Source organism: Carettochelys insculpta, chromosome 2 (genome assembly GCF_033958435.1).
Source record: "Carettochelys insculpta isolate YL-2023 chromosome 2, ASM3395843v1, whole genome shotgun sequence".
NCBI lineage: Eukaryota > Metazoa > Chordata > Testudines > Carettochelyidae > Carettochelys > Carettochelys insculpta.
Window position 1 is genome coordinate 51,777,759 of NC_134138.1, and position 24,299 is coordinate 51,802,057.

Sequence of the window (24,299 nt, forward strand, 5' to 3'; positions counted from 1 at the left end):
GTGCGGAGGGGTCCCAGGGAATGGGCCGTGGCAGGGACCCAGTGCGGTCCGCCATCCCACCCACAACTGCACTGTCCAAGACCCAGGCTAGCCCTGATGCCTGGCCAGGTAGCTCCAGAGAGGAAACCAAGCCAGCGGGACCTGACCAGTGCTGCCCAGGGAGGGTACACCATCACCCCCGAGGTGCACTGATGGCCCACAGGTCCATCGCCAGCCATCAGACAATGGCTACAGGGCCCTGGCAGCTGCCATCCGGGAGCAGAACGCCATCACCCCGGAGTGGCTGCAGGTGGAATGGGAGCAGCTGCAAGCAGAGTGGGAACGGCAGCAGGAATGAGTGCAGGCCTCAGGTCTCTGGCGGGCCCAGGTGGACCTCTCCCTGGGCCTGGTCACCACCTGGCTGGCCCAGTGTGCGGTGCTCCGGGGCCCTGAGGCTCCCCCTCTGGCCACCACTGATGGCCCCCTGGCTGCCCCCCATACCGCTGGCAATGTCCTCCCTCCCACCCCAGCTGCCCCTGAGCTCATAGCCCAGGTGCTGGGCCAGGCCCTGCATTGGACATTTGGGAGCCCCCATGCCCATGGCCCCCAGGTCTCCCTGGTCAGTGTGCCAAACCCAAGCCTACAGGTACCCCTCCCCCCCAGCCATAACTCCCTGTAGTCCCACCTCCAACACCATCCTGGGGCAGACCCTGGACCACAGGCAGACGGGGTAGCCTGGGCTGGCGTGGCTCAAGGCCATCCACCCCCTCCCTCGAATAGTACCCCCTGCCAGTTCAGCTGCCCTCGATGCCACCCTGCCTCACCCAGTAATGTAAATAGTTGACACATCAGTATGTCATAGATGGTCCTTTATTTTTGTACATCATTGCTTTGATTAGTTCATATTTCCATATTGTTTGTGAAAAGTTCAGGTTTTCTTGATAAAGTTTGTTCTCTGAAGCCCATACCTGCAACCTTTCATTTGGGCATGGGTTGAAGGATGATGGGGGTGATGGTAGGGGTTACAGTGGGTGGTGGAAGGTCTGCAGGCCTGGGGCAATACCCAGAGGTGACTCGTAGGGGGTCATATCAGGCCTGGGTGAGCTGCTCCTGCAGGGCTTCCCATATTTGGATCCCGTTGGTGTGTGCCTGGCGAGTAGGCATGGTACCCAGATGTTCATAGGGGAGCCCTGCCCCTGGTGCCCGCCTGTGGAGGAAGTCCTCCTCCTCCCTCTCCACCAGGTTGCGGAGAGCACAACAGGTAGTCACAACCTGGGGGACATTTTGCTCCCCCACGTCCAGCTGATTCAGGACGCACCTGAACCTCCACTTCAATCGCCTGAAGGTGAGTTCAACATGGTTCCGTGCCCAGGCCAGATGGGCATTGAATTTCTGTTGACCGGGGTCCAGGTGCCCAGTGTAGGGCCTCATGAGCCATAGCAGGAGTGGGTAGGTTGCGTCAGCCGTGATACAGAGGGGCATGTGGGTGCTCCCCACAGCCAGCTCCTGATGGGGGAGGCATGTGCCTGCTGACATCCGCCTGAACAGGCTGGAGTTGCAGAACATGCTCGCGTCATGGCCGCAGCATGACCACCCAAAGTACGTGTCTAGGAACTGCTGCCGGTGGTCCACTAGGGCCTGCAGCACCAAGGAGAGGTAGCCCTTCTGACTGATGTAGTGTCCTGTGCTGTATTCTGGGGCCCGGATGGGTATGTGGGTCCCATCGAGCGCCCCGCAGTAGCTGGGGAAGCCAATGTGGGCGAAGCCGGTGACAAGGGCATCCACTTTGCTGATCTGCACCAGTCTCCACAGCAGGATGGTGTTGATGGCTCACACCACCTGCAGGAGGGAGGTGGAGGGTAGGGGTGGGGGCGAGATGCCTGTGAGGGTTGTGATGGTATTAGGCCCCCTAGACTGCAGCAGACCCTGTGTCTCTGTCCCTCCATCCCGCCTCCATCGCTCCCCCCGCCCCTCTCTCCCTTCCTCTTTCTTCCCTCCTCTGACCCCTGGCCCCTTCCCCTCTTCACCCCTCCCTTCCCCCTCTCCCTCCACGCTTCTGCCCCTGTCCCCCACTTCCCCCTCCCACTGTGCTCGGTCAGTGGTTGGTTGGTTCCCTTACCTGCTTCAAGATGGTCCTGACGGGACACCTCCCACCACCAAATTAGTGACTCATGGAGCGGTAGCTTCCTGAGGGTGATTGCGACCCTCTTCACCATGGGCATGGTGGTCTGCATGTTGTTGTCATGGCAATGAAGGGCAGGGGTCAAGCCAGGTGCGCAGTTGCAGGAATGCGTCCTTGCACACCCTGAAGTGCAGTGTCTATTGCTCATCACCCCATTGATGCATAACGACCTGGTCCCACCACTCGGTGTTCGTGGGGTGCTACCACATCTGCCCAGGCACCTGAGGGGGTGTCTGTGCCCAGGGTACAATGATGTCAGGGGCCTGCTCTGCAGGCTGTCTCTCAGGGTTTGCTCCCCAGATGTGGTCATGGAGACCAATGATAGCCAGTGCCTGGGCCAGCAGGAGCTGATCCGCGGTCCCGGGCATGCCCGGGGGCTGCTGTGCCAGGGTGAGGGTTGGGAAGGGTCGAGGTTGGGTGGGCGGAAGGGTATTGGGTTGGGGGGTTTGGGTGAGGACAGGGGGTTGGGTTGGGGGACATGGGGTCAGGGGAGTGGGTGGCAGGAGGGGTAGGGTGTCAGGAAGAGTGCAGTGCCAGGTAAGGTAGAGGGGGTTTGGAAAGAGCAGTGTCTCTCTCAAACATCATGGAGCCCCGCAACAGCTTTGCTTTCCCTCCAGGAGGTAGGCAAGCTTGGGCAATGGCAGGGGGCATGGGCTGGAGGGACCCCTTTAAAGGTGTGTAGGGCCAGAGCTCCAGGAAGTGCTTTCTCTCCATGCCTGCCTGCCTTCCGGGTTGCAGAGCCGTCTCTGTCGACAGAGGGGTCATAAGAACATAAGAACATAAGAACGGCCATACTGGGTCAGACCAAAGGTCCATCAAGCCCAGCATCCCATCTGCCGACGGTGGCCAATGCCAGGCGCCCCAGAGAAGGAGAACAGAAGACAAGTGATTTATCTCCTGCCATCCATCTCCTGCCCTTGTTATGAAGGCTAGGGCACCATACTTTATCCCTGGCTAATAGCCATTTATGGACCTGACCTGCAAAAATTTATCAAGCTCTTTTTTAAACCCTAATAGAGTCCTGGCCTTCACAGCCGCCTCGGGCAAGGAGTTCCACAGGTTGACTGTGCGCTGTGTGAAGAAAAATTTCCTTTTATTAGTTTTGAACCCACTACCCATCAATTTCATTTGGTGTCCCCTAGTTCTTGTATTATGGGAAAAGGTAAATAATTTTTCTATATTCACTTTCTCCACACCATTCATGATTTTATATACCTCTATCATATCGCCCCTCAATCGCCTCTTTTCCAAACTGAAAAGTCCCAGTCTCTCTAGCCTCTCCCCATATGGGACCCTTTCCAAGCCCCTAATCATCTTAGTCGCCCTTTTCTGAACCTTTTCTAATGCCAATATATCTTTTTTGAGGTGAGGAGACCACATCTGCACGCAGTACTCGAGATGTGGGCGTACCATAGTTTTATATAGGTTGGGTGGGTCCATTATATAGGTTTATATAGGTTGGGTCCATTCTGTCAACAGCGTGGCTGGCACGTGTGGACGCTCCCTGCTGAGTGAGAGGCTCGCTCTGTTGAAACTCATTTGATGCTCTCTATCAAGAGAGGTTCTGTTGCGATTTCTGTTGACAGTGACTTCTGTTGACCAAAGCTGCTCATGTAGATGTGGCTGTTATGCCCTAGCCTAAGTGTACACCCATCATTGCCATAACCTAATTCCAATCAGTTCTGGAACACGCTGCAATTCCTTATTTCAAAATAGCCCTGTTCACTTGCAGAGCCTGCTGCATGATAGAGGTTCACAATATATAATCCTATTCTATGGTAAATTATTCCAGATATTATTTTTTCAAAACTTGTCACGAGCACAAACCCTGGTGACTGGTTTTACAAAGAGAATGAAGTCGGCATCAAAGAGAAATAGTTCCCACATCCTGCTTTCTTCAGGGCCAAAACGTTAGATTCTTCTTCAATATTGCCTGTGTTCCTTGTCAGGATATGTATGTGGCCATGCACTCTTAATGGGAGATTTTTGTTGGCAGAACAAAGGTGTAGCTTGACTTCTCTGTTTAGGAAGCAGCTCCAGTCAGGCCAATAGGTCCGTGTGAGGACGGACAAATGCTGTATCCTGCTCCAGCTCTGCAGTTTGAGTGGAGTAAATGCTTCCCGGCCACGCTAAACTGCACCAGCTGCAGCAGCGCCCATGTTCCCCAAGATGGGGATATAGAGAGAAGTCTGGAGCATTGCCACTGTAGCTCCTGTTCAATGGCTGTGGCTTGAGATGGAGCATCTTGAAGTTAATTAACTGAGCAACTCAGCTCACTATGCTTGTCTACACTACCACCTTCCTTCGAAGGAAGGATGGTAATTAGGGTATTGGGAATTTACTAATTAAGTGCTGCCGTGCATATGCAGCACTTCATTAAGCAAATTCCGCCCCGTGGCAACTTTGAAGTTCTAAACTTTGAAGTACTGGCATGCGTCTAGCCGCGGTGCACCTGCCGGTACTGCAAAGTGCTGTGGCAAATTTGAAGTCCCTTTACTCCTCAAAATTTTGAGGAGTAAAGGGACTTCAAAGTTGCCCTGGCACTTTGAAGTACCGGTGGGTGCACCACGGCTAGACGTGAGCCGGTACTTTGAAGTTTAAAACTTCAGAGTTGCCGCGGGGGGGAATTTGCTTAATGAAGTGATGCGTATGCACGGGAGCACTTCATTAGTAAACTCTCAACACCCTACTTACCCTCCTTCCTTCGAAGGAAGGTGGAAGTGTAGACAAGCCCTTTGTTTTGTTATAGTTTCTTTGCCTTATGCATTTCCTGAGGATTTTCTATTATGAGCACAAGTTCATGCTCTGAGGGTGTTCCCTGTTCCCTTTTCTTTGCTTGCCCATTTTGGGCCCTCAGGGATTTTTTCCCTTGAGTCTCATCCACAGCTTTGAGTGAAGGTTACTTCTAACACCCTGGGGTTTCAAACGTTGCCAGTCCTGTATATGGCCTTTCCTTTCAGTAAGTGATATTCAAGCTGCCTTTCCTGCTTAGCAGAAACCTGTGCTCTTTTTCTAGGTCTAAGATGTGATTAGGATTTAAAAGAAAATGTAAAAATTTGAGTTAAACTCCAACTTGTGAAGTGTTCTCAGATATCCTTTGTGTCTGCTGACCACCCCTGCTTCTATGGTAACCAAAGCTGCGTCTACACGTGCACACTACTTCGAAGTAGCGGCACCAACTTCGAAATAGCGCCCGTCGCGTCTACACGCGTCGGGCGCTATTTCGAAGTTAACTTCGACGTTAGGCGGCGAGACGTCGAAGTCGCTAACCTCATGAGGAGATAGGAATAGCGCCCTACTTCGACGTTCAACGTCGAAGTAGGGACCGTGTAGACAATCCGCGTCCCGCAACGTCGAAATTGCTGGGTCCTCCATGGCGGCCATCAGCTGGGGGGTTGAGAGATGCTCTCTCTCCAGCCCCTGCGGGGCTCTATGGTCACCGTGGGCAGCAGCCCTTAGCCCAGGGCTTCTGGCTGCTTCTGCGGCAGCTGGGGATCTATGCTGCAGGCACAGGGTCTGCAACCAGTTGTCAGCTCTGTGGATCTTGTGTTGTTTAGTGCAACTGTGTCTGGAGGGGCCCTTTAAGGGAGCGGCTTGCTGTTGAGTCCGCCCTGTGACCCTGTCTGCAGCTGTGCCTGGCATCCCTATTTCGATGTGTGCTACTTTGACGTGTAGACGTTCCCTCGCTGCGCCTATTTTGATGTTGGGCTGAGCAACGTCGAAGTTGAACATCGACGTTGCTGGCCCTGGAGGACGTGTAGACGTTATTCATCGAAATAGACTATTTCGATGTCGCAACATCGAAATAAGCGATTTCGATGTTGGCTGCACGTGTAGACGTAGCCCAAAGGTCCAGTAGGTTCTGGGATATTCTCCAGATCTGCAAGAAGAAGACAGCCCATTCTCCAGAATAAGAAAAGAAAAAGATCAGAGAGGTAGCCATGTCAGTCTGTATCTTCAAAAACAACAAGAAGTCCTGTGGCACCTTATAGACTAACAGATATTTTGGAACATAAACTTTTTTGAGCAAAGACCCTCTTTGTCAGATGTGTCTGATGAAGCAGGTCTTTGCCCATGAAACCTTATGCTGCAAAAAATCTGTTAGTCTGTAAGGTGCCACAGGACTTCTTGTTGTTTTTAAAAGAAAAAGAGAAACTCATCTCCTTTTTCTGGGTCTCAGGATACCCTGGCTACGTCTACACGTGCCCCAAACTTCGAAATGGCCATGCAAATGGCCATTTCGAAGTTTACTAATGAAGTGCTGAAATGCATATTCAGCGCTTCATTAGCATGCGGGCGGCAGCGGCGCTTCGAAATTGACGAGCCTTGCCGCCGCGCGGCGCGTCCAGACGGGGCTCCTTTTTGAAAGGACGCCACCTTCTTCGAAGTCCCTTTATTCCCATGAGCTCACGGGAATAAGGGGACTTCGAAGTAGGTGGCGTGCTTTCGAAAAGGAGCCCCGTCTGGACGCGCCGCGTGGCGGCAAGGCGCATCAATTTCGAAGCGCTGCCACCGCCCGCATGCTGATGAAGCGCTGAATATGCATTTCAGCGCTTCATTAGTAAACTTCGAAATGGCCATTTGCATGGCCATTTCGAAGTTTGGGGCACGTGTAGACACAGCCCTTATGTCTTAATATGGGTACCACTTGGCCTCCCATTCCTTTTGCTACCATGACCCTGGTACCAATTAAAAACGTCATGTTGTGCACTAAGAAGCTAAGTAGAGCCATCCCCACTGCCCCAAGGATCTTAACCAATGTTCTGGCAGCCACAACAACCTATCTGTGTCAGATTAGCATCATCACCTTTCCGTAACTGGATGACTGGCTCCTGAAAGGCTGCTGATGTCTGATGCACAGCCAGCAGGGAAATTCCCTGGGTCTCCACATCAGTGTGGATAAATATACCCTAACACACGCACCATGTATACACTTTATTTGCACCACTCGGGTATTCCTCTTCCATCACAGCACATGCACCAGAGACACCACTGTGTGTCAACCACCAACATGCCCGCAACTTCTCAGCCATATGGCAACCTGTACATTCGTGACTCTCTTAGCAAGACTTCTTTCTTGGATGGCTTCAAACATGTTTGAAAATAGTCTGTCTTGCACCTCACATTAGTTTGCAGTATTCTGAAGAATCCCCCCTTTCACCTTATGGGGAGTTGTTCCCTCCAATTGTCACTTTGGACATCATTCCTTGTAGAAAGTAAGGGAGCTTGGAACCTTGAGTGGGGGCACATTATAAACAATGTTCTACCACAATAAGATGACTCTGGCACAAAAAAGTGGGAGTATGCTAATAAAATTTGCAGACACAAAGTTAGGATGTATCACCGAAGCAGAGGAGAACTGGAATATCATATCAGAAAATCTGGAGGATCTTGAAAATTGGAGTAATAAAAGTGGGATGACATTTAATAGTGCAAAAGTGCAAGGTAATTCACTTAGGGAATATTAAAAAGAATGTGGTATAAACGAGGGATGTATCAGTTGGAAGTGACAGAGGAGAAGTATATTGACTGGGTATATTGACTGATGTATTGATTGGGTGTGTTGACTGAGACACCACTGTGATGTTGCCATAAAAAAGCTAATGCAATCTAGGAAAAATCAGATGAGGTATTTCTAGTAAGGAAAGGAAAGAGTTATTGCCATTTTATAAAGCATTGGTGAGATCTCCTCTGGGACTGAGTACAGTTCTGGTCTCCCATGCTAAAGAAAGTTGAATTCAAACTCAAAGAGCTGCAGAGATAGGCTACTAGGATGATCTGAGGAAAGGAAAACCTACCTTTGGGAGGAGACGCAGGATACGTTTTCACTACCCAGAGGTTGATCATCCGAGGTTCGATTTCGCATGGCTAGTAGAGTTGTGCAGAATCGAACCATAAAGAGTCAACAGTCGAACCCTGTACTCCTCAATATCGTGAGGAATAAGAGATGTCGATAGGAGAGTTTCTCCCACCAACCTCCCTCTGTGAGGATGGCTGGTCTCTCCCCCTGGCTACTGGCAGGCTGCCGGACAGGCTCTACTCCAGCTTCTTGCTATTGGGCTGCTGGCCAGGGCTCCCCACGGGACTCCCAGCTGCAGGGCTGCCAGCGGGGCTCTGTGCTGAAGAAGGGCTCCTCGCTGCAGGGATGCCAGGTTTCCCTAGCCTGGATGAGTTCCCTTTCCTAGAGAAAAGTGTGAGGCAAACCTATAGCCAATCCAAGGCTGCTCACTCAGCTGTTATGACTCGTCCACCCAGCAAAGCCAGTGTGATTCAAGCATGCTGCATCAACTCAGCTGTCCTGGGTGATCCCATAAGGAGAGCTGGCAGTGACTCAGTCCTTAGCCATACTGCAACAGCTGATCCCTCAGGAGTGCCTGCTTCAGATTACTGACCAGGTACAGGAAATTCACTGGCTCCACAAGAGCTGCAAATTAGTCTAAGGAACTGGACTGCATGGTCAGGAGCCCTCCTTCTGCCTTCCGGTGCTGTCTCCCTGGGCTTCCAGCCTGCCTTGGTCCATTTCCTGTCCCTGCCCCAGCATTGCGCAATGCTTGGTCGAGCTCATCTTTGCCCTACCTGACCCTTACTCCAACCCTGTTCCTGACCCTCTCCAGCTTTGCACCTACTTCCTGGCATCCCACCTTTGGACTTATGCCACTGTGGCTTTCACCTGAATATGATCCTGATTTGTCCATCTGACACTAGATCTGACAAATGGCCTGTTCATAGACCCTGGTTTTAGCACTGCCCTTGGCTAGGGCGACCAGATGTCCCAGTTTCATAGAACCAATCCCAATATTCAGGCTTTTTTCTTACAGTCTCGATTTTTCACACTTGCTATATAGTCACCTACCAGGTCCAGTCTTGGTGTATGGTTTTGACCCTTGTTCCAACCACCAGTCTTGATTACCTAGAACCAAGAGCCTGACAGCGAGCCTGCATGCGCTTGGTATTACAAGAGCCCTGATCTTTACTACAGCAGCAGTAAGCTCTCTTGTTTTCCCCTAGGCTTTTTATCTCAGTTGGAAGAGGTAAAAGTAAGCCCAGGCACCACAGCGTGTTGCTCCAGCAAGACGCATCCAGCTGGCTTCCTCCCAGAGCTCTGCTGCCAACTGCTGTGCTAAGCAACAGGCAGCTAGGCAGGGAAAGGAGCTGGCTGGGGCACACCCCCACTGGTCTGGGATTGCTCCAGGCCCAAGCCTCCCAGGGTGCCATTTAGGGAAGGTGGGAGCCCTGCAGCGCCACATACGCAGAATTCTGCAGCTCATCTTCCCCAGTCAGGGAGAGAGGGGAAAGTGCACAGCTGCATGCATTCCTTTCCCAACTCCCAGCTGCTGAGGGGAGGAGCAGAGGAGTAATGCACACAAGCTGGGCACTTCCTCCTTGCTCCCTGGTTGTCAGGGGAAGGGGAAGAAGAGCAACAGTGTCCTGGTACGTGTGGCTGGAGCTCCTTGCCCTCCCAAAATGGAGCCTTGGCTCCTCCCCCAACACAGTCACCCCTATACACATTCTAGCCCCATTCCCTTAGATCTCCTCCATCCTTAGGCCCCTGCCTTGACTTCTGCACCACCATCACCTGCCCTGAGTGGCCCCAAACCTTAACCTTCTGCCCTGAGCTGCTCCTCACTCAGAACTCTGACTTCTGCACCCCATGTACCTCTTAACCCCTTCTGTGAGCCCCCACACCTCTGGCTCCTGCCCTGACTCCTGCACTCCTCCCATACCCCAATTCTCTGCCCTGAGACCATTCTCACACCCGTCAACCCTGACTCCTGTCCCCCCACATTCCACTCCACACATAAATTTCTTACACGTATTGTCATATTGCCCCCAGCTCCCTGGGGTAGGGGTGTGATATGACAATACCTGTAACAATCTTAAATTACTTTCATGCCTGTGTTTTGGAGAACAAGAGCAGGGCCATACAGTCTTGAACCAAGAACTCCCAAATGGATTAGAGGCTGTACCCTGCCATGCCTCAGGGTTGCAGTTGATTCCTCTCCAAGGCCGTGTCTACATGTGCCCCAACCTTCGAAATGGCCATGCAAATGGCCATTTCGAAGTTTACTAATGAAGCGCTGAAATGCATATTCAGCGCTTCATTAGCGTGCGGGCCGCAGCGGCGCGTCCAGACGGGGCTCCTTTTCGAAAGGGCCCCACCTACTTCGAAGTCCCCTTATTCCCATGAGCTCATGCTCATTAGCCCGCATGCTAATGAAGCGCTGAATATGCATTTTAGTGCTTCATTAGTAAACTTCGAAATGGCCATTTGCATGGCCATTTCGAAGTTTGGGGCACGTGTAGACGTAGCCCAAGTGTTATTGCTTAGTCCCCTAGGGCTCAATCTACCTGAGTATCTCTTCAAATAATATGCCCCTCTCAGACATCTGTAGGATAGATACCTGATCTTTGTTGTCTATGTTTTACCAGCATGATGATCTCATGCCAACTTCCAGAACTAACTTGGCCTTCAGAGATGCAGTTCTACCAACTGTATTGCATCCACCTCCTAGGCATCCTCCTCCAGGATGGAGGTACTGCTTAGGTATCTCCTGACAGGCAGAACCCACAGGGACATGACTCAGAGAAGGCCAGTAACTGCAGTTCTTCATAGTGTGTACCCCTCCGGGACTTCCACTACCCATCCTCCTTCCCTCTGCCTCAGAGTTTCTCTCATGGGACTTTTGAGGGTGGGAAGAAACTGAAGTGGTGGCGGTCTGCCTCTCTGTATGTGCTTGATATGAAGGTTACAAGGGTGTCTGGGTGTGCACCCTTGTGCACTGCTGACAAAAATCTTTGATCAAGATGGCTTACGTGAGTGCATGTCCTGTGCAGGTGGACCACCGCTAGAGAGAGACAGACAGACAGCTTGAAGAACTAAAGTTATTGTGCAAGGTAACTAACTTCTCTGTGTTTGCCCCATGCATCCTCTGGCTCTGATTCTGTCTACTTCAGCAATTGTATTTCAGGAAACACACAAATCTGGTTGAAAGTCTCAGTGGTTGCCTCATCAGTCTGGAGTCTTAAAGTATTCCTTGGTGCAGCTTGTTTTGAGTACAAAGGAGCAAGACTATACATGTCCCAAATCTCTATATGGTTTTTAGAGATCTACATTTTTTAGGAAATATCTGAAGGCTTCATAATGTTTCGGAGAGTCTTTTTTTTTTTTTAAATGGGAACTTTGTTTGCAGACAAGTGTAACTATTCAACAATTGCAACACACTGGTACCATAGACAGCACTGAATAAAGAGACGGAAGTTGCCAGGCTCCTATCCAGCAGTGAGGAAGTGAGAGGAGAAGAGAAGGAGGAGGTGTTTAGCAGACTCTGAGTCACATGCTATTCTTTGCACTACAGCCTGATATTGAGTTATATTGTTTTGCACTGTGAGGATGCTAAGTTCTGATGACACATCATAACACAATTATAACAACATAATATCATGGTAAAGTAGTGTGGCTAGTTGGTCGCTCTTTGAAACTCCAGTAACTTCTACTGTGATAGAGCATAACAAAGCCCATGCTGTGTTTGATCATCTTCATATCTGTAGGTCAGATCCGTCCCTCCTACATCTGTGCACAGAAACATCCTCCATTCATGTGGGTGGCTCAGACACCTGTTTGGTTCCTATCCTCTTTCAACCCCCCTCACCACAAGGACCCAATGGAGCCACCTCCACTAGCTTAAGGGGCAGTCACTGGACAGGATAGGATGGAAAGAGGTGTGGAGGGGTAGGAAGAGGGTGTTTGAAACCGTAGTTGGACAAGAAAATACATATTTATGCTACCTATCTCCTTTTCCTCAATCTCTTCTGCCAGGGAACATGTGAGGACATGTAGGCTCCCCATAGATGGCCTATGTCTGATGATTCCCAGTGGTCTTCTATATTTGGGTCAGACCCCTCCCACTTCTCTGCTTTGGATAATTTCTGTCTCCTCAATGGAAGAAATCGGGGAAATGTCTCAGCTCCTATAATGTTCAACCTGGGGTGGGTAATATGACTCTCTATATTTTAAATCTTTTAATGACATTCCTTTTGTAGCATTACATCTGAGGAGGCTCATAACTTGATTTTAACTTAAGCCAGTACTAGCACGGACAGAAATATGCCCTTTAGAGATGTGCTAAAACATTTTTTAGTTCAATCTCTCTCTCTCTCTCTCATTCTCTCTCTCTCTCGTTACCCCTGCCAATGAAGCAGAATTGTTGTGGATATGATGTAAAACATTATTTGGAATATCAGATATCTCCCTGGAAAATATTTCAGTTATGTTGTTTATCTGAGTTCTGCACTGTATATTGAATGATAATTGTTTCCTAATGTCTATGAAAATGACAGTCACAGTTCAGCAAAGTAAAATGTTTCTATATCATCACAAAACTTGGGGAAAAATGACAAGATAATCAAACTAGTTATTAAGACAAAAGGTGAGGTACAAGACACAAATCTTAAGCCTTCCCATTAGCTTTCTGTGCTTTATAGCACTACTAAATTATTTAAAAATAAAGCACAGCCAACCTTTAGCTATATTTTTATTATGGGAGGATGAAGTCTAGAGACGTACAAATTAGTCATCCTTCATTCTTGTAATTTATAATGTCATTGGAAACTAAGGGTTTAATTACCAAAACTTATAGGCCTATGTGCCATGAAGTTAAACTTCAGTCTGAGCTACATCTAAATTAACAAGTATGAACTATAGGGGAAGGTATTGATCCTGTAAGGCAGCTGATACCCTCAATGTCTCTTGGCTTCTGTGGGAGTTGAGGGCTCTTAGCACCTCGCAGAACTGAACCCAAAATGGGTCTCACACTGGAACTTTGGATTTTGTGCCTCTTCAAGGAAGTTCAGATCTTGTCCAAATTTTGCAGTTTGCAGCTGTCTCCACCAGAAACCCTCTCATATAGTGAAATATAATTTACTTGTTTTGCTGTTCTGTGTGTAACAAGGTTTCTGTGTAAAGATTTACTTTTTTAAATAGAACCAGTATACTAGTGTTTGCTGTCAATCATATGCATTAACATATCTTTTGCTAGCCCTGTCTTTCAAAATCTAATGGGCAAATTTACCTTTTTATTGTAACTCATCCTCATTAATTTAGATGTAGGTTATTTTGAACATCAGTAACATCTATGAATTTTATCAGTAGTACTTGTCTTTAATGCTAAGGAATTTGCTGTCAACTAACAGTAAGGAATAATTGTGTTAATTGTTTCTTTGGTTTTCAAAAGACAAATGTGGTTATTGCTTCTTGTCATATGTCAGTATAATTTATGCCTATCATCTGAAGATGATGTTAGGTTTATTTTCAGCATTTACAGCTTCAGTAAATTATTAGGGTACAATCAGTAAAAGATCCTTCAATAAAAAACAAGTAGAAATAGTAATATTTTGGTGAATTGTACTGCAGGAAATAGACATCGATCTAAGGTGCTATCTATAGGTGAGATTGTTTTTGGCTAAGTGGATCCCAAATGAGTCCCAGATTTAGAAAATCTGAATAACGCTGCTTTCAGCGATTTTAAACCACAGGTCACATGTCCTCTACTGCGATCCCTTACCTTTGGCACAATTAAGTGGTGAAATGTCATAAAGTTTGTGATGGATATACAAACCCCAGAGTGTCCATGTGGGTAGGGGGGCAATAATGGGCCCAGATAGCACCACCCATTTGCACTAGTCAAACATCCCCTCATTGGAGGAGATGATTAAAGGGGGCCAGGGAGAGCTCAGAAGCCCAGATAAAGGGAGGTGGACAAGCTGAACCAGAAAAGCCAGACGGTGGGTGATGCCTGAGAGGGGACACAGGGTGGGCAGGGCTCTTCTCTAGCCACCCCCTTGCTTTGAGAACCTGCAGCACGCTGCTTCTTTGGACTCCTGTGGTTGTTGTTGAGTGTCTGTTTAGGCAATAGGGACCATGTCCCAAACCAAAAAGGTAGGAAATAGCTCAGAGAAACAAGCTTGGGTTTGCTGCAGGGAAGACGGTGCTAGTATTGCTTCTCTTAAAGCCCTCCATTGGGACCTGGTGGAGTGGGAAGGCCCAGGTCCCTAACTGTACCTTGTAAAGGCCAAGGCTCACATGCAAGTAGAAAGCAAAAGTTTCCTTGGCCTAAGATCAGGAGCAGGCACCTCTACTACCCTGACAGAGAGGCAAAGGGCTGGAAATTGTGTGTGTGTGTGTGTGTGTGTGCGCATGCACGCGCGCATACTCGCACACATGCTAGTGGACCAGTAGGCCATCCCCCTCTGGCTTCAGAGTCATTGAATACTTCATAAAGATAGAGACTGGCCACATTTAACTGAAAAAAATGGAGAAATATTGAAATTAACTTTTTCCACACATTGTTTTCAGCATAAGTGGACTTGAGCCTCAAATGCTATGCAACAATACACTCCTGTCATATCACCTAAATTTGTCTGACAAGGGGGAATGCTTCAGGTTTAATTTAAAAAAGTGTGCCCTGGAGATTACTAGTTTAAGTTAAATTGGAGGCTGACTGGTTACAGCCATACATATCATGCAGAGTGAAGCAGCTAAATTTTTTGTAGTTTTGTTGGCTACACAGTAGAAATTTTTTGAGGTTTCCATCCACTAAACTCCATCTATCTTAGTAGAACAAATCCCTGTGGATGAGTTATAATAAGCAAAGAAACATTTTTTTATTAAAATTAAACTTTTAAAAGGTCTAAGTTTGCCACCAGGATTATAACTACATTCCAATGGAAGCTTGTTTTTTGTATGAAAAAGTTTCTTTGTATATCTTTTAAAACTTCTGAACTGATTCTAATGATTACTCAAGTGAGAATATAAGATATGAGTCATTTTTATTCCTTGTCCAATCTGAGAAATTAGGACTAGAATAGGCAGACACTCCCAAAACTGAAATGCACTGACTCAATATTGCAAAATTCTTTAAATTTCCACTTGCTCTAGTGGAAGTACTATTTCTGTGTTCTTCAAGTAGTTCTGCTTGTATTGCATGCCATCTTGTGGACATTACCTAGAATGAAGCATATTCCATGTACCAGACTCATTATATAGGAACGATTATGCAACAAAAATTACATCTAGGGACATACTTAAGCATGGTCAGATGCCAGCAATCTTCTAAAGCCTTAGCTGTTTTCCATATCAAATAAGAAATAGTTTAGACCTGCCCTCTATTCTCATGATATCAGAGAGGGGTGAGAAAAGTGGGGGGGGGGGTGAGCCCCCTTGGAGTGGGTGTGAGAAATTTCATAAGGGAGCAGGGGCGCAGCATGATCAGCTGCTGGATCTCAGGCTGATACCTCTCATGAAAACTCTTGAAATATGTTACTGGTTTTATGTGTGTGTTTTCATATTTATATACCAAAATCAAGTTTTTACATTCTACCTATTTTTTATTTTCTTACACATGCCGAAATTTTCATCAGTTTGGATTACATTAGAATGGTTTTGCGGGAGGGGTGTCTGCTAATTGCAGGGATGAAAAATGGGGCTCAACATAAACAGTTTGCTTACCTATGGTATAAGATATCCTATTGCAGTCCCTGGCTACGTCTACACGTGCAGCCAACATCGAAATAGTCTATTTCGATGAATAACGTCTACATGTCCTCCAGGGCCGGCAATGTCGATGTTCAACTTCGACGTTGCTCAGCCCAACATCGAAATAGGCGCAGCGAGGGAACATCTACACGTCAAAGTAGCACACATCGAAATAAGAGTGCCAGGCACAGCTGCAGACAGGGTCACAGGGCGGACTCAACAGCAAGCCGCTCCCTTAAAGGGCCCCTCCCAGACACAGTTGCACTAAACAACACAAGATCCACAGAGCTGACAACTGGTTGCAGACCCTGTGCCTGCAGCATAGATCCCCGGCTGCCGCAGAAGCAGCCAGAAGCCCTGGGCTAAGGGCTGCTGCCCACGGTGACCATAGAGCCCCGCAGGGGCTGGAGAGAGAGCATCTCTCAACCCCCCAGCTGATGGCCGCCATGGAGGACCCAGCAATTTCGACGTTGCGGGACGCGGATCGTCTACACGGTCCCTACTTCGACGTTGAACGTCGAAGTAGGGCACTATTCCTATCTCCTCATGAGGTTAGCGACTTCGACGTCTCGCCGCCTAACGTCGAAGTTAACTTCGAAATAGCGTGCACGTGTAGACGCAGCTCCTGTGCTGCTAAAGAAAGGCAAAGCATGAAAGGAATGGCAGATAAAATCCTCATGATATAAATCTCCACAAATAAAAAAATAACAAAACATTCCCTAGGACCTGTTTAATCTAGAATTAAATCCTTTATTCACATTTATGGTCAATGACTTTGACTCCGTGGCACTGAAATTCTGAGTTGGACTCATAAGATGTTAGCTCCAAGTGATAGATCTTGAAAGACTGCTGATGTCATCATGTATCTTGGAATGATGGAAATCTTATTAAATTGGAAATTCGATGAGACTTTTATCTGAACCTGGGGTGCTTTCTGAACTAGAACTGGAAAACAAAACCTTACAGGCAGATGCACATTAGACATTTGAAACTAGCCCCCTCCCTGAAATCAGGGAGAGGAGTGACTTCAGATCCCAGGTTTGTTGTGGTCTTTCCTCTACAGCTATTAGTTTTGGAATGTTTCTAACACTTATTTTTGGAGCATTCAAACGTTCCAAGTATCAGAGAGGTAGTTGTGTTAGTCTGTATCTTTGAGAGCAACAAGAAGTCCTGTGGCTCCTTATAGACTAACAGATATATTGGAGCATAAGCTTTCGTGGGCAAAGACCTGCTTCATCAGATGCATGAGTGAGGGGGTGGTTTCAGAAGGGTATTTAAAGAGTGGGGTCCCAGTAAAAGGGAGGGCCAGAGCTGACAAGGTCTGTTCAGTCAGGGTGGAAAAAGCCCTTTATCAGTAGTATGTATGAAGAGAGTAAAAAAAACAGGTCAGATAAGACGGGGGGATATGGCCCATTGTCAGTCTAATGTGGAGATGTTAACACCTGGGGCAGAGAAGCTCCTTTTGTAAGGTGCGAACCACTCCCACTCTCTGTTTAATCCTTGGTTAATGGAGTCAAATTTGCAAATAAATTGCGGCTCAGAGATTTCTCTTTCCATTTGATTTTTAAAATTTCTTTGTGTCAGGACTGCCACCCTCAGATCTGCTACTGAGTGTCCAGGGAGATTGAAATGCTCTGCCACAGTTTTCTGTACATTACCGTTCCTGATGTCTGATTTATGTCCATTTATTCTTTTATGTAGAGACTGTCCAGCTTGGCCAATGTAAATTGCTGTGGGGCATTGTTGGCACATGATGGCATGTATTATATTAGTATATGTGCAGGTAAAGGAGCCCCTGATGGTATGGTTGATGTTAGGTCCTGTGATGATACCACTGGTATGGATATGTGAGCAGAGTTGGCCATGAGGTTTGTTGCAGGGATTGGTTCCAGGCTTAGAGTTACTGTGTTGTGATCTATAGTGGCTGGTGAGGATCTGTTCAAGGTTGGCAGGCTGTCTGTAGGCAAGGACAGTCCTGCCTCCCAAGGTCTGTGAGAGTGAAAGATCATTGTTCAGGATGGGTTGCAGATCACTGATGATGCATTGGAGAGGCCTTAGGTGGGGACTGTATGTGATGGTCAGTGGTGTCCTCTTGATTTCCTTGCGAGGTCTGTCTTGTAGCAGGTGGCTTCTGGGTACCCATCTGGCTCTGTCAATCTGTTTCCTCACTTCCTTAGGTGGGTACTGTAGTTTGAGGAAAGCTTGGAAAAGGTCTTGTAGATGTTTGTCTGTGTCTGATGGATCAAAGCAAATACGGTTGTACCTTAGTGCCTGGCTGTATACAATGGATCATGTAGTATGCCCTGGATGGAAGCTGGAGGCATGTAGATAAGCATAGTGGTCGGTGGGTTTTCAGTGTAGGGTGGTGTTTATGTGACCATCGCTTATCTGCACAGTAGTGTCTGGGAAGTGAATTGCTTGTGTGGACTGGTCCAGGCTAAGGTTGATGGTGGTGTGGAAACTTGAAGCTTCCAGTTGGCCTTAGGGACTAATGTGTTCAACACAGTACAAAAACACACACAAAATTTTTGTTCCCTTCCCTGAAGTGATCTCTATCTAATTTAAGGCAAGAGAGAGCGACAAAGGAGGAATAGAAGATAAGGATAACAACAACATCTCATGGTAGCTATATGTGCAGTTTGATAGGTCAAAACCTTTTAAAAGTGATGTGTAGCTTAGGGAAGATGTTGCTTAAGCTGAAGGAAAAGCTTCCCCTTGTCACACACAACCTTATCAACATAGCGCTTTCTAGAGCACAAATTAGGTTCACACCCAGAAGAGAGACAGTTTTACCATCATAAGTTTGTAGTGTGGAACAGGGTTGAATCTGCTTGACAGTTCAAGAAGCTTTATCAACCTCCCTGGATATCAGGGATGTGATACACATAGGAGTACAGTTCTCACACAAATTTATTATATACAAGCAATTCTTTTCTATATTTTAGAGCAGCAATTTGTACCTTTTTGTCTTCTTTTCAGAGCAATGTTTCTTCTTAAATTTCATGCTACCAGCAGGTAGGTTTGAATGTCACACAAGGCCTAGAAGAGCAGGAATGGTTGCTGCAGAACAGACAGGCTTTTATACAAGGGAGTGGGAGAGTACTTGGAAGAACCCCCAAAGAAAGAGCAACAGAACAATGTAAGTGGAAGGTGCAGTGCAGGTGTTTGGAGTAGTGTTGTTTTACAAGAATGGGCAAATTCTGTGAGGCCACTTAGGTAGAAAGGTATGCTTGACTGTATTTGAAATTCTTCCCAGAGCCACCCTTACAGTCATGTATCTGTCATTGCAAGCAGAGCTCTTTGCAGGTGATACACCAAGTCCACTTGAGATCTGTGTAATTAATGAATGTGCTATTATTAGCATCTTGAAATCATCTGTTTAAAACAACCCCACCCACATTTCCCAGCCCAAACTAGTTGGTGGAAGAAACACAGGGAAGGAAGTGTATGTCCTGATTTGGCAGTCTAACTTCTGCAGGTGGAGCACTTCCCTTTCCGCTTAAAAAGAAAAAAATAAAACCTTGAAATTATTTTTCCATTGAAGAATTTCTGTGAATTTTGAGCTCACTGATACAATACAAAATGTAACAGAACTAAACCTTAAAATCCCCAAAATAGCATTTCTAGCGTATATTACAGGTTGCTGGCAAAATGCTTTGGCATCTCTCCATTAGCTGAGTTGGCTGTGCAGTGCTGGCAGGAGCAAAATGTTGTTAAAAACTGACTTTCAGCACTTTTAGATAGGGGTGAATATACAATATGTCGGGTGAAATCTTGGGTCCATTAAAGATAATGGCAAAACTCTTAGGCTACGGTTACACTACAGTGCTCTGTCAACAGAAGTCACTGTCAGGCAAGTTTTCCCAAAAAAACCTCTGTTGAGAGAGTGAAGCCACACACAAAAGCCAATCAGGAGAGTGCTCTGCTCTGTTGACAGAGCAGCCGGACTGCCTGGCTTTATCTTGACAAGACAGGCACACAGAAGCACAGTAGACAGGGCTACCATTGTTCTGGATGTCCTGTCTGTCGAGAGAAGGCCCCCCAGATCATCCCCACAGCTTTTTTGTCCACCGAATCAGTCGACAGCAGTCTTATGCCTCAAAGCTTTGAGGCAGAACACTGCTGGCAAAAGTGCTGTTTTCTCCAGATACTATGGACAAAATGTGTTTTGTGTGTGCACAAGTTTTCTTGACAAAACTGGGATTTTGTCAGCAAAACTTGCTAGTGTAACTGTAGCCTTAGGTTACATCTACACAAGAAGCATCTGTCAAAAGAAGTGACTGTCGAAAAGGATTTCCCAGCAAGACTTCTGTTGACAAATTGCGTCTACACATAAAAGCAGATCAAAAGAGCAATCTGCTCTGTGGACAGAAAGCAGCCAGACTGCCTGACCCTCTCTCGACAGAACAAACAACCAGAAGCTCTGCAAACAGGGCTGCCTGGTGAACTGGATGCTTTGTCTGTTGACAAAAGGGCCCAGCAGCATCCACACGGCTGTTTTGTTGACAAGAAACTGTCAAGAGAGGCATTATACCTGAATGCGGAGACGGCTAACACTGTCAGTGGATGTGCTGAGTTTTCTCAACAGACTGTTGACAAAGCACATTTGGTGTATAGACGCTCTGTGATTTTTCCTGACAAAAGCCCAGTTTTGCCAGGAAAAGCCTCTCACATAGATGTAGCCTTACTGATTTCAGTTCAGACCGGAATTCAAGCCTGTTGAGAAAGAACATACTCGCTTTGCAGAATAGACCCACATGATCCATGAGAGCCATTGGTCCCATGGCTTACTGGCCTGACAATACATTTCAACATATTCGTATTGTCAGTCTGCCTTGTGACAACTACATTATTAATACCTCTCACCACTGCAAAAGTGCTGAACAGGCTTTCTTTGTCTCAATGTCTTTAGCTGTTAGTATCATGAACACAATATTTCACACCAGTCAGGCAGAAGAGACAGAACTAAATTACTGACAGAATGCTCACGCAAGCAACTGTTGCTAAATTATTTATTATGTCATTACACTTTCTGCTCTGATGTTTTATGTGTGTGTAAAAGTTGTTTAAATTATATAATGCTGCTACTGGATGAGCACCAGAATCTCTTTGGAGGCCATTTTTTAAGCATAGCTGTGTCAGTAAAACAGCTCTGTTTCCTGAACAGCAGCCTTGGAATTAGTCATATTATGAATGTCCATATAAGATTTTGGATGCCATAAATCAATCTTGACGATACCAGGCAAAACCTGGTAAAACGGGTGATGGTTTTTTGTTGTTACAATGACCTGCCTTTAGTGGGCACTGCCATTCTGAACTAAGTTGTGAGTGTTGCTCATTTGCTGGGGGAGTTGGAAGCAACAAGAGCAGTGTGCAGTGTCTAGAGCTTCCTCTGGTTCGTGTCAAATAGAATTGGCTCAAGCTCCAACCCAGTCATCTTGCAGGGGTCCTTACGAGACAAGGCTTCCCTATTTGCAAGCAAGAGCTTCTGTTTGGGGAAGCAGCAGCTACCCAGCCCACTTCTTCTGCCTGTGGCCACACCCATACTCCACCCTTGCTCTGCCCAAGACCCCGGTCTCTGCGTTCCCCTTCCCCTTCTCCTTCTCCACTGTCTTTTTTCCTTTTTCTCTGCTCTGCCCCCACCCCACAGTTATAAGAGCATTCTTTACATTTAGTCTCATGTGTGTGGATTCGACACACATTTTTTTTCAGAAATAGGCTTTTTAGAGTCCCCTCCAAAATATTTTTGAATATCCATATTTCTTGAGCTGAACAACTAGCTAAAGGGTGTGGGAACATGGGGGACCCTGGGGCCAGAGTGAAATGTGTGCCTGTTCTTCACTGGCTAGCCAGCAAAGCTGTGGGACCCCACTCCTGCTGCTGCTGGCCCTGCCAAAGCTGATGCTGGAGAAGCTCGGGTGAGGCAAGCATATGTGTGTGTGTGGGAGGGGGCAGAGGGAGGAGAAGGTGAGTGGAACTGGAGAGCAGGTGAACAGTGAGGGAAGAGTGAGGGAAGGGGGAGAAGCACACAAAGGAGAAGAGGAGGTTCAAGGGGGTGGATGGAGGGACAAGTGGGCGGTGAAGAGGAAATGCCTCTAGTGAGTAGAGGGCTGAGTGAATAGGGCAAGAGAGGCTGTAATAATGAGTGAGTGGTGGGGGTGGGAGGGAAGAGGGCCAAACACAAGGAGAAAAAGGAGAGCAGCAGAGACAGAGAGGAGGAGAAACCAGAGAGTAGGTTAGTGGCATGAGGTGGGGAAAGGAAACCTACCAGACACTAGCAGGAGTCAGGGGAAGTCTGACCACTGGGCAGGGAGGGGACTGTAGCAAGCATGTGGGGAGAGGGCAAGAAAGGAAGGGGACAGGACAGGTATCTCTTTAGGGCTGTTTGAGCTAGGCAAAGCTCCCGCCAACACTCCACACATTGGCAAGGGGATGAGGGGAACTCTGGGGAGGGCATGTGGGGAGAGGGCAAGGGGAGGGAACGAGCACCCAGCAGGCATTCAGCAGCAGCTCAGGCTGGGGGAAATCAAACCCACTACCGCTCTGCACACTAGCATGGCCCAGCTATTCTCTTAATTGGCAGCTATGCTGCTGATGAGTCCCCATGGCTATCTGCACCTGCTGAGACACCAAAGCACAAGCCTGTGGCTAATCTTGGCTCTTGCCCAAACATCAGGAGATCTCAGGTGACTTCCACAGCATTGTTCTTCACAACATTGTAGTCACATGTTAAAATACAGCACAGTTTGTTCCAGATTGCCTTCTGCTTTGGATGTGAAGTCCAGAGACTATTTAACAGAGTTTGATTAAATTGCTCTGGCTGAGGTCACTTTGTGGCACATAATGCGTGGGACTGAACTGTTTGGTTTCTTTAAGGTGACCATCCATCCCATATTCGGTGGGACGGTCCCGTATCTGGGATGCCAAAAAGGCATCCCAGCTTACTTTTTAAAAGGGACCAATAGTCCTGTACTTAGTCCCTCGGGAGCTGGGGCTGGGGGCGGGAGCGTGCATTGCTGCTACTTCCTTGGGGCTCTGGGGCCGGCAGTACCTGTGGCCATTGCTTCCCCAGTGCTTTGGAGCTGGGAGCACCTGTGGCCACTGCTGTGCCGAGGCTCTGGGGCTGGGAGCTCCTGCGGCTGCCACTTCCTGGGGCCCTGGGGCTGGGAGCACCGATAGCTGCCACTTTCCAGGGCTCCAGGGCTGGGAGTGCCCATGGCCACCTCTTCCCTGGGGCTCTGGGGCCAGGACCGCCTGCAGCTGGCACTTCCCAAGGCTCCAGGACCCAGAGTGCCCATGACTGCCGCTTTCCCGGGGCTTGCTGCAGCCAAGAGGAGCCTCCCCTCTCTCCATATCTCCCTGTCCTGTATTTGTTACAGGGAGACATGGTTGCCCTAAGTTTCTGCCATCCTCAGTGCCTCCTTCAAAATACCATCCCTGGTTGTAGCGCATTAAAATTGGGAATCCATACACTGAAACTGTTTCTCCAAAAACATTTGAGCAATAGTGGTGGCATTCTAGTTACAAGTGGGATATGTATGCACTTACCCTGTAAATTGGTCAGTCGCTACCAAGATTTTCCCAGCATTCCTCTTGGCCACTTCTGAAGACAAGAAACCAAAGATATGCTCCAACGATTTTCTGCTAGTGATATTTGCTATATACATAACTCTAAAGGGCAGAATTTTCCTTTGAGGACACTGATCACACATCTTGCATTGCCTGCAAACATCATTAGCCATCCAGGACCAACAGAACCTACTATGAAGATTTTTCTGGCCTCTCTCCACTCCCATGTGTCTAAATTCTTCATGTGGGACCCTCACGACCAGACTCAGTACTTCTTTGGTAGCTGTAGTTGGGTTTGTGATTTTATAAAAGACCTGCTGCGGTTTAGTGCAGCAGTCTCTGACTCAGTTTGGGTGTGCTCCACTTTTTCATTAGCAGTTTGTCATCAGTTGTAGAAGGAATAATGGTAGCTGAGTTTTGCCCTTTGATTTTAGCAAGCAGTATATAACAAATAAAGTGTTGTCTTACAGGTAGGCTTTTTGCCTGTTAGCAGCAATGCACTTGGGCAGAGGAGGCTGATTCAACATGTCACTGAGGCAGATGACACACTTTCAGGAGATATGCCCAGAATTTTTGCTATGCAACCATAAAGACTCTCTTGGGCCTCTGACTATACATGATTCATACTGCAAATAGTTTTCACTCCACCCACAGGGATCGCAGCAATTTCTGGTGCCTCTGGACATCAGGACACTCTGTCTGCACCTCTATTACGTTTCCCTGCTCAGTACTGAATGTTGAACTCACAGCTAGCCAAAGTAGTCATCCAACTCTGCCCTGGAGCATCCAAAATCACAGATAACTCTTGTTCCATGGCCTACTGGGGATATTAGTTTGTGTCTCATCCGCGGAGTCGTGAGTACAGGTTTGTATTTCCTGTTGCTCAGAAACGCTTCCAACACCTGTCTCTTCTGTGCTGAGACTGAGTTTTTGGGGCACATCTATGTAGGTGTGCCAGCTTGCAGCTCTTCTATTGGCTCCTCTAGGACTACTTACTGAAGGTCTGGCTGTACTTTTCCCTGTGCCTCCTGATCTCTT

At 47.6% G+C, this 24,299-nt stretch overlaps 1 long non-coding RNA gene across 2 annotated transcripts in view; it reads left to right on the top strand.

Annotated features, from left to right (window-relative positions):
• The window catches only part of LOC142009236 (uncharacterized), an 84,763-nt gene that overhangs the window by 18,546 nt on the left and 41,918 nt on the right, over window positions 1–24,299 (top strand). The window contains exon 2 of one of the 2 annotated variants that reach the window (XR_012644386.1): window positions 10,997–11,056. The exons of the other annotated variant lie outside the window; for it this stretch is intronic. This is a non-coding gene — a long non-coding RNA (uncharacterized LOC142009236). The remainder of the gene's footprint in view (window positions 1–10,996; window positions 11,057–24,299) is intronic. 2 annotated transcript variants of the gene reach the window in all.